General features: G+C 44.8%; 1 protein-coding gene across 4 annotated transcripts in view; it reads left to right on the top strand.

Annotated features, from left to right (window-relative positions):
- Positions 1-12,682, top strand: part of LOC111863422 — a 357,450-nt gene that overhangs the window by 131,494 nt on the left and 213,274 nt on the right. Inside the window, exon 1 of one of the 4 annotated variants that reach the window (XM_033751056.1) lies at positions 7,322-7,397. The exons of the other annotated variants lie outside the window; for them this stretch is intronic. The gene's annotated coding sequence lies outside the window, so the exon portion shown is untranslated. Of the gene's footprint in view, positions 1-7,321; positions 7,398-12,682 lie in introns of those variants that run through there. 4 annotated transcript variants of the gene reach the window in all.

Consider the following 12,682-nt stretch of genomic DNA (forward strand, 5'->3'; position numbering starts at 1 on the left):
TTATTATTATTATTATTATTATTATTATTATTATTATTATTATGGGGTTACATAGATTCCTTTGGTACCTGGGCTGCAAGTAGGGTTCACTGTGCTTCCTCCGGGTGACGAGAAAATGGGGCATTGGATGGAATGAACGTTGGAAGGACAGATCTAACGTGCTCAGAAAAATTAATCTGCCGCATTACCACTTGGTCTGCCACAAATCCAACATGGACAGCTCTGAGACTAATCTCGGAACTCCGCCGTTACGAGAATAATATTGAAATGGGTCTTAAACATTCATATGGCTAAGAATAGTTCTTGTGAACAGGATAGTGAATTTTCGAATCCTGCAAAAGTTAGAAGGTATCCTGATTACCTGATTGATTCTAGAGTCTGAAGGAATTTGATCTTAGAATTTAGTTTAAGTGCTGCATAAACTTATTGGCCTGTTTTATGATATTTCTGGAACACTTGGAGACCTTGAGATGGTCTGAACTGATCCCGCATTAAAAGTCCTATCGATTACCAAAAATTTTCCCTATATCAGAATTAATTAGGAGGACTAAATAGGTCTTCTGCCTTATTTTTCTTTTCTTTCTGCATCCTGTTGTGTATCACGTAAAAAGGGTATACTTAGGGGCTTGCCAACACAGCAGCTTATTATAAACCGATGATAAAATGTGTAACACTCCAGTTATTTTATTTTGTATCCCACTACATGTTTCGCTCTATTAAGGTCATCATTGGGTGGTTTTTGTGTGTTACATGTGTCGTTATTAAATTATTCCACGTCTTGCTCCTTGTTTGACTGACTAGTCCCTCTGGCCTATTCCCATTCAGAATTAATATGAAAGCTATGCACCTCAGAGACAGTTTTTAATTTTTTTTTTAATTTTGTATGGAGGGCTGAGACTGAGTCCACTTGCTACTTCGGCCACTAATTGGCTTATTGTGCCAGCCTCGGATGGTAGATGATCGTGAATGTGGAGCAGTTGGTGGAATGAGAATTGGGGGGGGGGGACCAGAATACTCGGAGTAAAACTGCCTCAGCGACACTTTGTCCATAAAAAATTCTACATGTTCTAGTCTTGACCGCCGCTGTAGGAAGCCAGCGACTAACCGCCTGAGCTATGGCACTGCCTTAGAGACAGTTAGTAGAACTCCTTGGACGGGGGATCAACCCGACACGAGGCCGCTACATACCCAGGACAAAACACAAAAAACGAATTCATGTCTCGAGTGGGATTCAAACACACGATCCCAATGTTCGAGCTGGCGAAGACATCACGTGCAAGTAGACTCCACGGCTACTGTGAGCGACAAGAACAGGCTTGAATACGTGTTGTGTTAACTCTAACGTAACCTTATAATGCGGCACGGAATAGCGGGTATTGCGTTTCGTGCACAAACGCCCCTACACGCTGGCTGCATCCCGGTGGCCCTGAGTTGGGATTTAAATCCACAGGCGGCAATGGCGCTGCCGATCATGTTGGCCTTGGAGGTCGCGTTAACTTCTGTGTTTGATTTCACTTTGCTCTGACCTTGTGCCGAGTCTGCGCCAGCTGTTTGACACCTCATGTCTCCGGCCTCGCCTTTTCTGAACTCCATGGGAAGAGGGCGCAGTCCTGTCCGAAGACTTCAATATAAACACTATCGCTAAAGCTAAGGTTAAGTTGTCCCTTTGCTTAGTTAATTAAGCACTACACCATTGAGGCATGTGGGGATGTAGGTCCGTCACTCTTGACCTCAGCGCTAGAAAGGGATGAGTGGTCAGCTTCACGACAATGCCGCTTTACCCCCGAGGAACCAGGGCCTCTTTCCCATTGAATAGGAGGCTGCATGGGTCCCACAGCCGGTCTGGACCCTGTAGCAGAAGAAACTCTCTTGTAGATGCTAGAAATTGAAACCCGACTGTCCAGCCCGTATCCCGTCCCCCGAGTGTGGCTAGTGAAGAAAATGTACTGTAACGTGACATGTTCACGTTCTTAAAGCACTTTTGTATTCAAGAGGTCAAGGATTCGATTCTCGGTTCGGAAGGAGGCCATCTTAGTAGATTTCTCTTGTCTAGTGCTCAGTTCCACCGGACAGATGTTGCTATGCCACTTTAACACAGATAAGGATTCTGATCTTTTTGATTCTTACCAATTCATAATTTGCATCCTATTAGGTGCTATACGTGGTAGAGTCATTAAGTTCGTGGACTGTGGTTTTACCACATCATATTACAAGGTATTCACATACTCACACAGATCCACATCGGCCCTCACAATAGTTGCCGTTGGCCGCTATGCAAGTCTGCTAACGTTGATATAGCTGCCGAAAACATTGCTGAAACACATTGTCAAGAAATTCCCGTACGGCGTCTCTTGTGGCAATGACGACCTCCTCGGACGACTGAAATCTACGACCACGTAGCTTTGCTTTCAAGCGGTGAAAGAGAAAGAACTTGCATGGTGCGAGATCAGGGGAGTACGTAGGGTGTGGCAAAACGGTGACCTGTTGCCTTGCTAGTTCCTCTTGGACAAGAACAGAGCGATGTGCAAGGGCGTTGTCGTGTAGCAACAGCAAGTTCTTCCTACGCCAAATGTTTCGCTAGGCGATTTGCGTAGTTTTTGTCAGAACTTGATGTTTGCCCGTTGCTCAAACTGCCAAATTTGCGATTTCCGCCACTTGCATTTAACTGCAGTTCACAATAGAGACCGTAGTTCTGCTTGCACTGTTTGCACACAACTGCCTCTTGCTGTGACGAGAGATGAACCGACAGGGCATCATATCGTGCGTCAACCTATCCGCTGTAGTGCACTGCAATGACGCTTTGCGGCCAGTCCACGAACTATTAACTGTGGTATGACAACATACTCGTACATTTGAGGAAAGAAAGCTATTCCTTTAACAGGCCATGAGGTTCATATGGTTGTGAGACGTCGAGTTTCCCATATCCTCTAGACAGTCGGGTCACAGATGGCTGCGAAATTTTCAGCGTTAAGCGACGGCCGCCCTTTACCCTCAGGAAGATTCCTGGTACTCATTTCTGTTAGAGGCTTAGTCGATCCCAGGACCATAGTGCAACTGGAAGGATTAGGTCAATTGAAAATTCAAATGACCTCATCGGGAATTGAACTCGCCACTTTGCAGCTTGTAGCATAGTGCCTCAACAAACTACGCTACCGCGTGACCAACAGTTGGAAAACTGCCCCTAAATAAACGTATACATACAATTTTATTAAATAATATAATTTATATCTGAGGCATTTATCGATTTCTTATATTATTTTTTCCTGCGTCAACGAACATGAATACAATAACCCAGTTCAAAGCAGTTGATATCTTGGAGATTCTAAAGGTTTCTGACAATGGTGCATAGCTACAAACTAGTTTTTAGAACACTGGACAATGGACAGATTCTGAGAACCCAGTAATTCTGAGTCCATAGCTTCACAGTCTTTTTGCTGTAAAACCGATGACAATATGACTAGGTCCCCAAACATATCGGGGGCCCTTTCTCCGAGGGTAAGGCTGCCGGGGCGTGAAACTGACCACTCACCTCCAACTAGTGCCGAGGTCAAGAAAAATTGGATTTATACATCCACTCCCCCCATAAGCTTTCTTGGCGTAGTGCTTAATTAGTTAAGCACACGGACAAAATTACCTGTAAACTTATCGCCGTTCACTGTAGGCATTCAATCATTGAAATGTGATACGTACTAGCGTATTTGAGTTTCATGTTGTGCTTGTATTACTTACTTATGGAGCTGAGCCCTTCTTGAGGAACCGCCAAATCAGCAGCTACTCAAGATTTTCCCAGCATTTTATAGAACCCGAAGGTTCATTACCTTGTTCACAAGAATCCTCCACTGGTCTCTGTTCTGAGCCAGATCAATCCAATCCATACCATCCCATCCTATCTCTCTAAGATCCATTTTAATATTGCCCACCCACCTACGCCTTGGTCTTCCCAGTGGTCTCTTTCCTTCTGGCTTTCCCACCAATATCCTATAAGTGTTGTGTTATGTTATACCTGTAAAGAAATCCATTTTGAAGTACGCCTATGCAATTTGCTTGCACCGACAGAAGACGTCGACCTCGTGGAAAACGCTGAAATAACATACGGCATTTGTTTTTCTTTGTTGTTATTCTGTAATGGCCGGTTTGGGCGATGTTTACTTAACCGTTGCAAAGTAAAGGGCACAGAACAAGCAGATATCAGATTAATGACGACATCACAAACAAAACTAATTCACGAAACAGAAGGGACAGAGAAAAAGTACGGAGGTAATAAATGTAGAAAATTTCCGATGACTTTTCAACGGGAAATACCTTTTATTTTGTTGATAATATTAGGCTTGAAGTCTAAAGCTTTTTAAGATCCCACAACATCGGTAATATAGTTAAGAAGAAGGGATGTTCTTTCGTATCCATGGTCATAAAATTTTGCTTCCATTTAACCAGAGATTTTAGCCAAGTTTACGTTTTATGGGGTAATAACATGGAGTCATGCTTGCCACCGCTAACATTATCACATTAAGCGTACTTAATGGGGTGATACGCGGGTTGTTAACCTTGTCCTATACGAAATATCGCTACATTACTCAGCCCCATAAAGGTCGCATAGACAAGTTCCCGTCTTGTGTATGTTTTATTTTCATTCCTGGATATAGCTATAATATAATTATTACAGCTTAATTACCAGGTTAGTAATAAATTAGACCTTCGATTTTACCGTAGCTATTCAATATTTCTTGCATCCGTGCCGCCTTACAAGTCTTGAAACTACCAAACGGTCGGTCGGTTAAATTGCTGCTGGCCTCAGGGTCTATGACTAAATCCTTGTTCTATCCTAGACATGTACCTCTTTAGAAGTGGGGTGTCCTCTTCAACGGGAGGTGAGGTCTGACTATACTGGTCACTCAGGCCGCGCCATAGCTCAAACGGTTAGTCGCTGGCTTCCCACCGCGGCAGTCCGGGTTTAAACCCGTGTCTGGTCAAGTGGGATTTGTGGTGGATAAAATGGCACTGGGGCGGGTTTTCTCCGAGTACTTCGGTTTCCCCCGCCAATCTTCATTCCACCAAATTCTCCATCATAATCACCCGGGGCAGGTACAATAGGCCAGTCAGTGGCCCCCGTGCCGAGTGGACCAAACTGGACTCCACCCCCACACCATGCGAAAAAAAAAATACTTGTCACTCCCCTGCTACTGGGGGTGACTAGAGCGGGCACCTTCACTCACTGACTGGTCCTCTACTCCACACACACACGCGTGCACACACAAATGCGAAACAACGATGGATGTAGATCGTTTTATGCATTTTATACCTTATAGGGTCTCATAACGACTAAGCAGACAGGAAGCAAGGAAGACAGTAACTAGTGTTGTGCCAATAAAGGTAAAAGTTGTCCCTGTATCTAACTAATCAAGCACTACAAACAGCAAGAAAGCAACTCCGTGGGTTTAGTCCGGAAGCGAACTATACTGACCAAGCGACCTCCGCTTGTCGGCGAAGTTAGTGCCAACTTTGATAGAAAATGTCGCGTGGTCAGCGCAACGAATCCCCACGACCGTTAATTTCGGTTTTCTAGACCGGAGCCGCTACTTTTCCATTAAAGGAGTTATCCTCACGAGGCTGAGTGGACCCAATTCCAGACCCACTACTTCTAAAAAAAAAAATTATAGCGCCGGGAATCGAACCTGGGGCCTCTGGTCCTGCATCCAGGAACTCTGACCACTAGACCACCAATAATTAAGCTCTACGCCATAAAAGTGTATGGGGGAGTGGAATGTTATGCTAATAATAATCATAATAGGCCTCGGATGAAACGGAATAGAAGTGGATAAACAATTAGAAACTCTAAAACACCCAATCATGAATTCTCTCATATATTTCTGTTTTCCTTTCGACTGTTAGGAACCTGGTATTGGAAGGGATTAAATTTATGGTATGTTAGTCATGTAGAAATTCTGTGGCGGCGAAAATTTCGTCTAGGAAGGTAAGTTATGTTTGGCTGGCCACACTGACCAAATAATATGAAGAAACTAATGCTTTGCACGGCAGAATGAACCAATACCTTTGCCACAGGTATGAGTCATTTTTTTCGATATAGAATACCGGATTGCAAGGGAACTGAAGCGAAAGTTGCTGTATTGAGAAATCAGCCGATGTTGTGACTCTGCAGAAATGTAACGTTTACTTCCCATGAGTCAGAGCGCTGAGAACGGTCCCAGCGTAGCATAGCGTTGGAAGTAATGCATGTCTCTTGTGTCTCATTCAAAGAGGAAAGTATAAACATGTGGTAGCAATATTCTGGGACATTATGTATAAATTGCGTACTAGAAAACCGAGATTAACGGCCGTGGGAAACCGTTGCGCTGGCCACGTGACACCCTCTATCCGCAAAACTTGACACTACTTCGCCGACAAGCGGCGGTCACTCGGTCGGTATAGTTCGCTTGCGGACTACAGGCCATGGAATTTAGTGAATATAATGAGGTACAGTTTTTAATGATCAGGTTTCTATATAGAACACGTGAACCCAAGATATGCAATGAATAATATTTAAAAAATCCCCCTAATTTAATTCAGATTTGTTATTTTTATTCCCGAAACATTTTAATTTTGTTAGAAGTTCGAGGACTTCGTTTTCTACATTTTCCATTTCTTTGATTTTTTCCCCTGCAATTGGGTGACGAAATATGAACATACCTTGTTTATTTAATTTTCTCTTTGTTTAACCTATTTCTAGACCACCCTCATTACTAGTAGCACTCATAAAGAATGCGAAGGATGAAATTATATGACTAACTCCATGGAACCGCCTCTGTGTTCTAGTGGTCAGAGTTCCTGCCTACAGATCCAGAGGTGCCGGATTTGATTTCTGGCGCTACTAGATTTTCTGAAAGTAATGGGTCTGGATAAAGCCGCGCCATAGCTCAAGCGGTTAGTCGCTGGGTTCCCACCGCGGCAGCCCGGGTTCGATCCCGGGTCTGGTCAAGTGGGATTTGTGGACAAAGTGGCGCTGGGGCAGGTTTTCTCCGAGTACTGCGGCTACTTCTAGCTTATTGTACCAGCCCCAGATGATAGGTGAGGGTGATTGTGGAGCAGTGTAGATCAACCTGCCCCAGCGTCACTTTGTCCACCACAAATCCCACTTGACCAGACCCAGGATCGAACCCGGGCCGCGACTAACCGCTTGAGCTATGGCGCGGCCAATGGAAAGAGTAACTAGATATAATGATTTTATTTTTTACATTAAATTACTATCGCATCGTACGTTAAGTAACCTGTTCATATAGTATTGAGATTAATATCTGAAACTATATGCTATGTTTCCTTCTCTTCCAGGTAAATGCAGTTGATGGTGGACACATCCTGTGGGTTACTGAACAGCTGATAAGAATTTACCTGAAAAGAAAAAGGTAGAGTTCTCCAGTTTTTAAGCACAATGCCATGAAGGCACCAGGGGAGTGGAAGTATAGCTCCACTCGTTCTTAACCTCGGCACTAGATGGAGATAAGTGATGAGCTTCATAACCCGGTCGCTTTACCCCCACCCCTGAGAAAGAGTCCCCCGGTACCCATTGGATAAGAAGCTGGGTCAACCCCAGAGTCGGTCTGGACGATAATGAGAAGAGAAAATTCTTGCACTACCGGGAAACGAATACGGGTCATTAAACCCGTAGCCCGTCGCTATACCGACTGAGCTATCAGTACTCCTGTTACCCATAGTTTGAGGTATATTTAATATACATGTTTCAGGATTGTGCTTTACACCCACGTGTTAATTTAGCATAGCCACATTTTCTTTTTTATTTTTGATACGAACTTTGAAACAGTTGCTGCCCCTAATATATAAATAGCGCTATCTGTCAGCGTGGTGCAACTAATTATGTGAAGACGGAGTAGGGCCCATTTCCGGAAGCTTGTTGGTTATACTGACTGTACTGTCGACAGTGAACTGTGTCATTATGACAAGCAGATACCTAATTAAGGGAGCAGGTAACTCCCGCAGGTTCCGCAAACGGACGCCGTCTGTCAGCATAATGGAAAGTGAGCACCTAAATACTGGAATCCAGCGAACTCCTGAAACGTCGTGCATATTGCTTATGTACCTACTTTATGCAGTTGATTTCTGTCAGCCTCAGTAGAATATCTATCTGTCTGTCTATCCATATATCTTCTTTTTCTTATTCTATTCTTCTTACCCCCAATTGGAGCGTAGGGCATGCGTGAAACGCTTCGTTTCACTTCAGTTTCTTAATCTTAGACAGTCGGTAGGAATCCTTGGATGGGGATTCAGACCGTCGCGAGGCGCTGCCTACCCATAAACACATAATGAACGCACACAAACGTCCATGCCTTGAGTGGGATTCGAACCCACGATACCAGTGTCCGAGCGAGAGAAGATATGCCTCCTTGGGCCGTGCGGCAACTGTAATCGGCTCATTATAATATAGTGACCACGAATTCCCGAAGAGCGACCCCCCGAAACGTCATGAATTTTAACTATATCCTAGAGAGCGGGTAATATCTTCCATTATAGTGACAATCGGCGAATTATAGGAATTGAGGGATTTCCTGAAACGTGGTGCATATTAACGTTATCTGAGATAGCAGCAGTGTTCAGCATAAACTTCAGGTCCCAAGGACGCGAGTCTGGGCGTTCTTCCTGACACACACGTGAGATGCAAGGTTGCTTTATATCATTCGAAGGACGCTCTGATAATCGCCTTCTGATTACTGAGGTGCATAGGTCATAAAGTTGAAATCCAAGCTGCTTCCTTTGCACGATGAGTTGTGAGAGTACGAGTTTCAAATACGACAAGTTGACCAGGAAGAGTTGTGTCTTCTGGGACATGAAGCCGTGTAGTCGGAAAGTCAACTGACGTTACGGAGGAACATATCGGCTCCATCTTCAGGTTCGAAGAACAAGTCAGGCAAGAGAACAGCGCGAAGAAGGTAGCAAGCAGAGGAGACATGTTCCTCCTGAAACTTCCGTTGACTTTCAATGGACTACACAGCGTTATATCCCAAAAGGCAGAACTGTTCATAACCATCGTTATGACAACCTCAAATCCTACATAACAGACCAGGTCTGTCCGACTTCAAGCCATTTACGGGCCTCATAGTACCTGTGGTACCCACAGGAAAGCAGCGGTACAAAAGGAATTCAGGCAAAAAGGTAAAGTTGTCCCTATGCTTAACTAAGTAAGCACTGCGCCATGAAGACATAGGGCGGAGTGGATGTATAGATCCATATTTTCTTGACATCGGTACTAGTTGGACATGAATGATCAGCTTCACGCCCCAGCCGCTTTACCCCCGGAGAAAGAGCCCCCGTTACCCATTGGATATGAGGTTGGCTGAACCCCAGAGCCGGTCTGGACGACTTGGAGAAGAGAAAATTCTTGACCCTACCGGGACACGAACCCCGATCCCTCGGTCGCACAGCCCGTAGCCAGTCTCTATACCGACTGAACTATCCCGACTCACAACGGAATTCGGAATACCGAGAGTAATATCCACGTGTCTGTGGTCGAACGTGTGAAACACAAGCACACGGATAAAAATTGTAACCATAAAGTTAAAAGGCATGTATCAACTGAAGAGTTTGCTAGGTTGTATGAATATTGCGTACATGCTATTTCGTATTTTTCACAGTTATTTGCTAGGCGTCTTATGCAGTCGGTTGAAAAATTACACGGGTTATTTAACAAGCTCTTTTTCGTAATACCCCCCTCTGGCACAAGTTTCGTTCCCCTTCTTAAAGAGGAAAGTTCTAACACGTTTCGAAGAATGGAAAGTGCTCTTGCGGGCGGCCGCAAATCAACTGGCGGGCCAAATGCGGCCAGCGTGTTACCAGTTGTACATCACTGTAATTAATTATGACGTTTGCACTGTCACGATAATCTGTTCCAGATTCCTTTTGTTTTAAAGGGACGCCATATCAGGGATTCGTAAGTCTGTTGCTTGGCGGATGTTTACCCTAACGGACTTAAACATCACATCAGACAGGACTGAAGCATTAGTTTTATCAGCACTTTTGTTTGGGTGTCACTAATGTAGCTTTGTTCTCATTATCAGAAAGATGTGGTTATTAGCGTTCATCTTAATATGTGTATTCACGAGAAAAGTCGGTGTGATATTGCCTCAACATAATCCACGGCTATTTCTTCTCATCTTGCCAGTTCATGCCGCACACGCATCTAGAAAATAATCCGTCGATCATATTTAACGATAACGTAAAGGAAATTTAGAACGAGGAGGAATATGTTTTATTAATTTTTAGACCATTTCGGCAGTGACTGTGTAGGTTACTTCTGGGATGTGGTGCCGTGCAATGTCGTAGAAGTTTACCAAAGTTTCGGAGGAACGTTCTGCTTTCTTCTTGAGATCGAAAAGTAAGCCAAGCATGTAACCAACAAAGAGCCAGCAGCCAGAAGAGCCCTCAGTGCTTTATGTTTTCAGTGATAAAAGCCAGTGTCATACGAGCATAGTATATAGTACGCCAGCAGTTTCTGTCACTCTTCGCCGTCCGACGTACATAGTACGCCAGCAGTTTCTGTCTCTTATCGCCGTCCGACGTATATAGTACGCCAGCAGTTTCTGTCACCGCCGTCCGACGTATATAGTACGCCAGCAGTTTGTCACCGCCGTCCGACGTATATAGTACGCCAGCAGTTTCTGTCACCGCCGTCCGACGTACATAGTACGCCAGCAGTTTCTGTCACTTATCGCCGTCCGACGTACATAGTACGCCAGCAGTTTCTGTCACTTATCGCCGTCCGACGTACATAGTACGCCAGCAGTTTCTGTCACTTATCGCCGTCCGACGTACATAGTACGCCAGCAGTTTCTGTCACTTATCGCCGTCCGACGTACATAGTACGCCAGCAGTTTCTGTCACTTATCGCCGTCCGACGTACATAGTACGCCAGCAGTTTCTGTCACTTATCGCCGTCCGACGTACATAGTACGCCAGCAGTTTCTGTCACTTATCGCCGTCCGACGTACATAGTACGCCAGCAGTTTCTGTCACTTATCGCCGTCCGACGTACATAGTACGCCAGCAGTTTCTGTCACTTATCGCCGTCCGACGTACATAGTACGCCAGCAGTTTCTGTCACTTATCGCCGTCCGACGTACATAGTACGCCAGCAGTTTCTGTCACTTATCGCCGTCCGACGTACATAGTACGCCAGCAGTTTCTGTCACTTATCGCCGTCCGACGTACATAGTACGCCAGCAGTTTCTGTCACTTATCGCCGTCCGACGTACATAGTACGCCAGCAGTTTCTGTCACTTATCGCTTCTAACGGGTTATATTCTTATATTTAATTATTGATAACGTAGCTTTATTGTAAACTGTTGGGGGGGGGCTTGGCTCGGTGGCTTGGTAAAGTTCCATAATTTCAGTTCGCGAGGGCAGAGGATCAGTTCATCCAAAAGCCGCAAATAAATGAAACATTTTACGTATTACCCTAAATTTCCTCATCAATTGAAATGAAAACAGGTTCACCTGCTCATATTCGGACTAGTCTTGGTGAGATGGGTTGTGTCAGGTCAGGTAGACGTGTTTCTCCACACATGCCACTACCCACCCTTCTGTGCATATCACTAGCATTCGTGTGCGCGTGTGCAGCCTAGTCTCGATCATATTTCTTACATGAGGTTAAGTTGGTTTGGGGCAGGGCTGTATTTGCACATTCACTCACACTGCGCACCCAGCTTGCGCATTACCCTGCCCTTATCGTGGCAGATCTGTGTTGGTTCAGGTCGTATTGAATTAGGTTAGGTTAACGTTATTCTGAATTTCACCATGATGGACGGGTTTCCTCATTTTTACATACTTTGCGTGTATGTATATGGGTTTCATATTGTGTTTTTCCTGGTGTTTGTGGCAGTTTTCTGGATTTAGTTTGGATTCCTGTGAAATAGTTTCTTGTGGATTGCCAGCATACTAACTTGGGGACACGCGGTAGTATAGTTGGTTGAGACAGTATGCTACAAGCCGGAAGGTCGCGGGTTCGATCCCGTATGAGGTCATTGGATTTTTAAATTTACCTAATCCTTCCAGCCGCAGTATAGCCCTGGGGCCGACTCTGCCTCTAACAGAAATGAGTACCAGGAATGTTTCTGGGGCTAAAGGGCGGTCGGCGCGTAAGGCTGACAATCTCACCGCCATCTGTGAGCCGATTGTCTAGAAAGTGTGGGAGTCTCGACGTCTCACAACCCTATGGGCCTCCACGGCCTCTTACATTGATAGCTTGGCGCTTAAGGCTGACAAGGCTTTGCCTTTTTACATACTAACTTGCCAGGCCTGTAATGTTGTGACATGGGAAATAGTCTTTCCTTTTGAAGGTTGCAGTTAGAGTATATTTTGAATAAGAAAACCACAGGCCTGTGTTGCACCGATTAAATTTGGTCAGATTTTATGTGTACCCTAAGTAGCAAACATGGCAGTTTACTGTTCCGCCTGTGGCAGTGTTACAAAATACTGCACACTGGAACATACACGTAATCGTCTCACATAGGGAGAGAAATTGTGACTAAGCAGGGATGCACAAATTTGTTTACCTGCCGTTTAATATCTTTGTAGTACGTGGCGACATAAGCTTAACGCCCTAAAGGGGTCACGACCTCTGCCTAAATCTCATGTATTAGCTATTCATTGCCACAGTTGATTCGCGTCCAGCGCTCCATAA

Source organism: Cryptotermes secundus, unplaced genomic scaffold, assembly GCF_002891405.2.
Source record: "Cryptotermes secundus unplaced genomic scaffold, Csec_1.0 scaffold964, whole genome shotgun sequence".
Taxonomy (NCBI): domain Eukaryota; kingdom Metazoa; phylum Arthropoda; class Insecta; order Blattodea; family Kalotermitidae; genus Cryptotermes; species Cryptotermes secundus.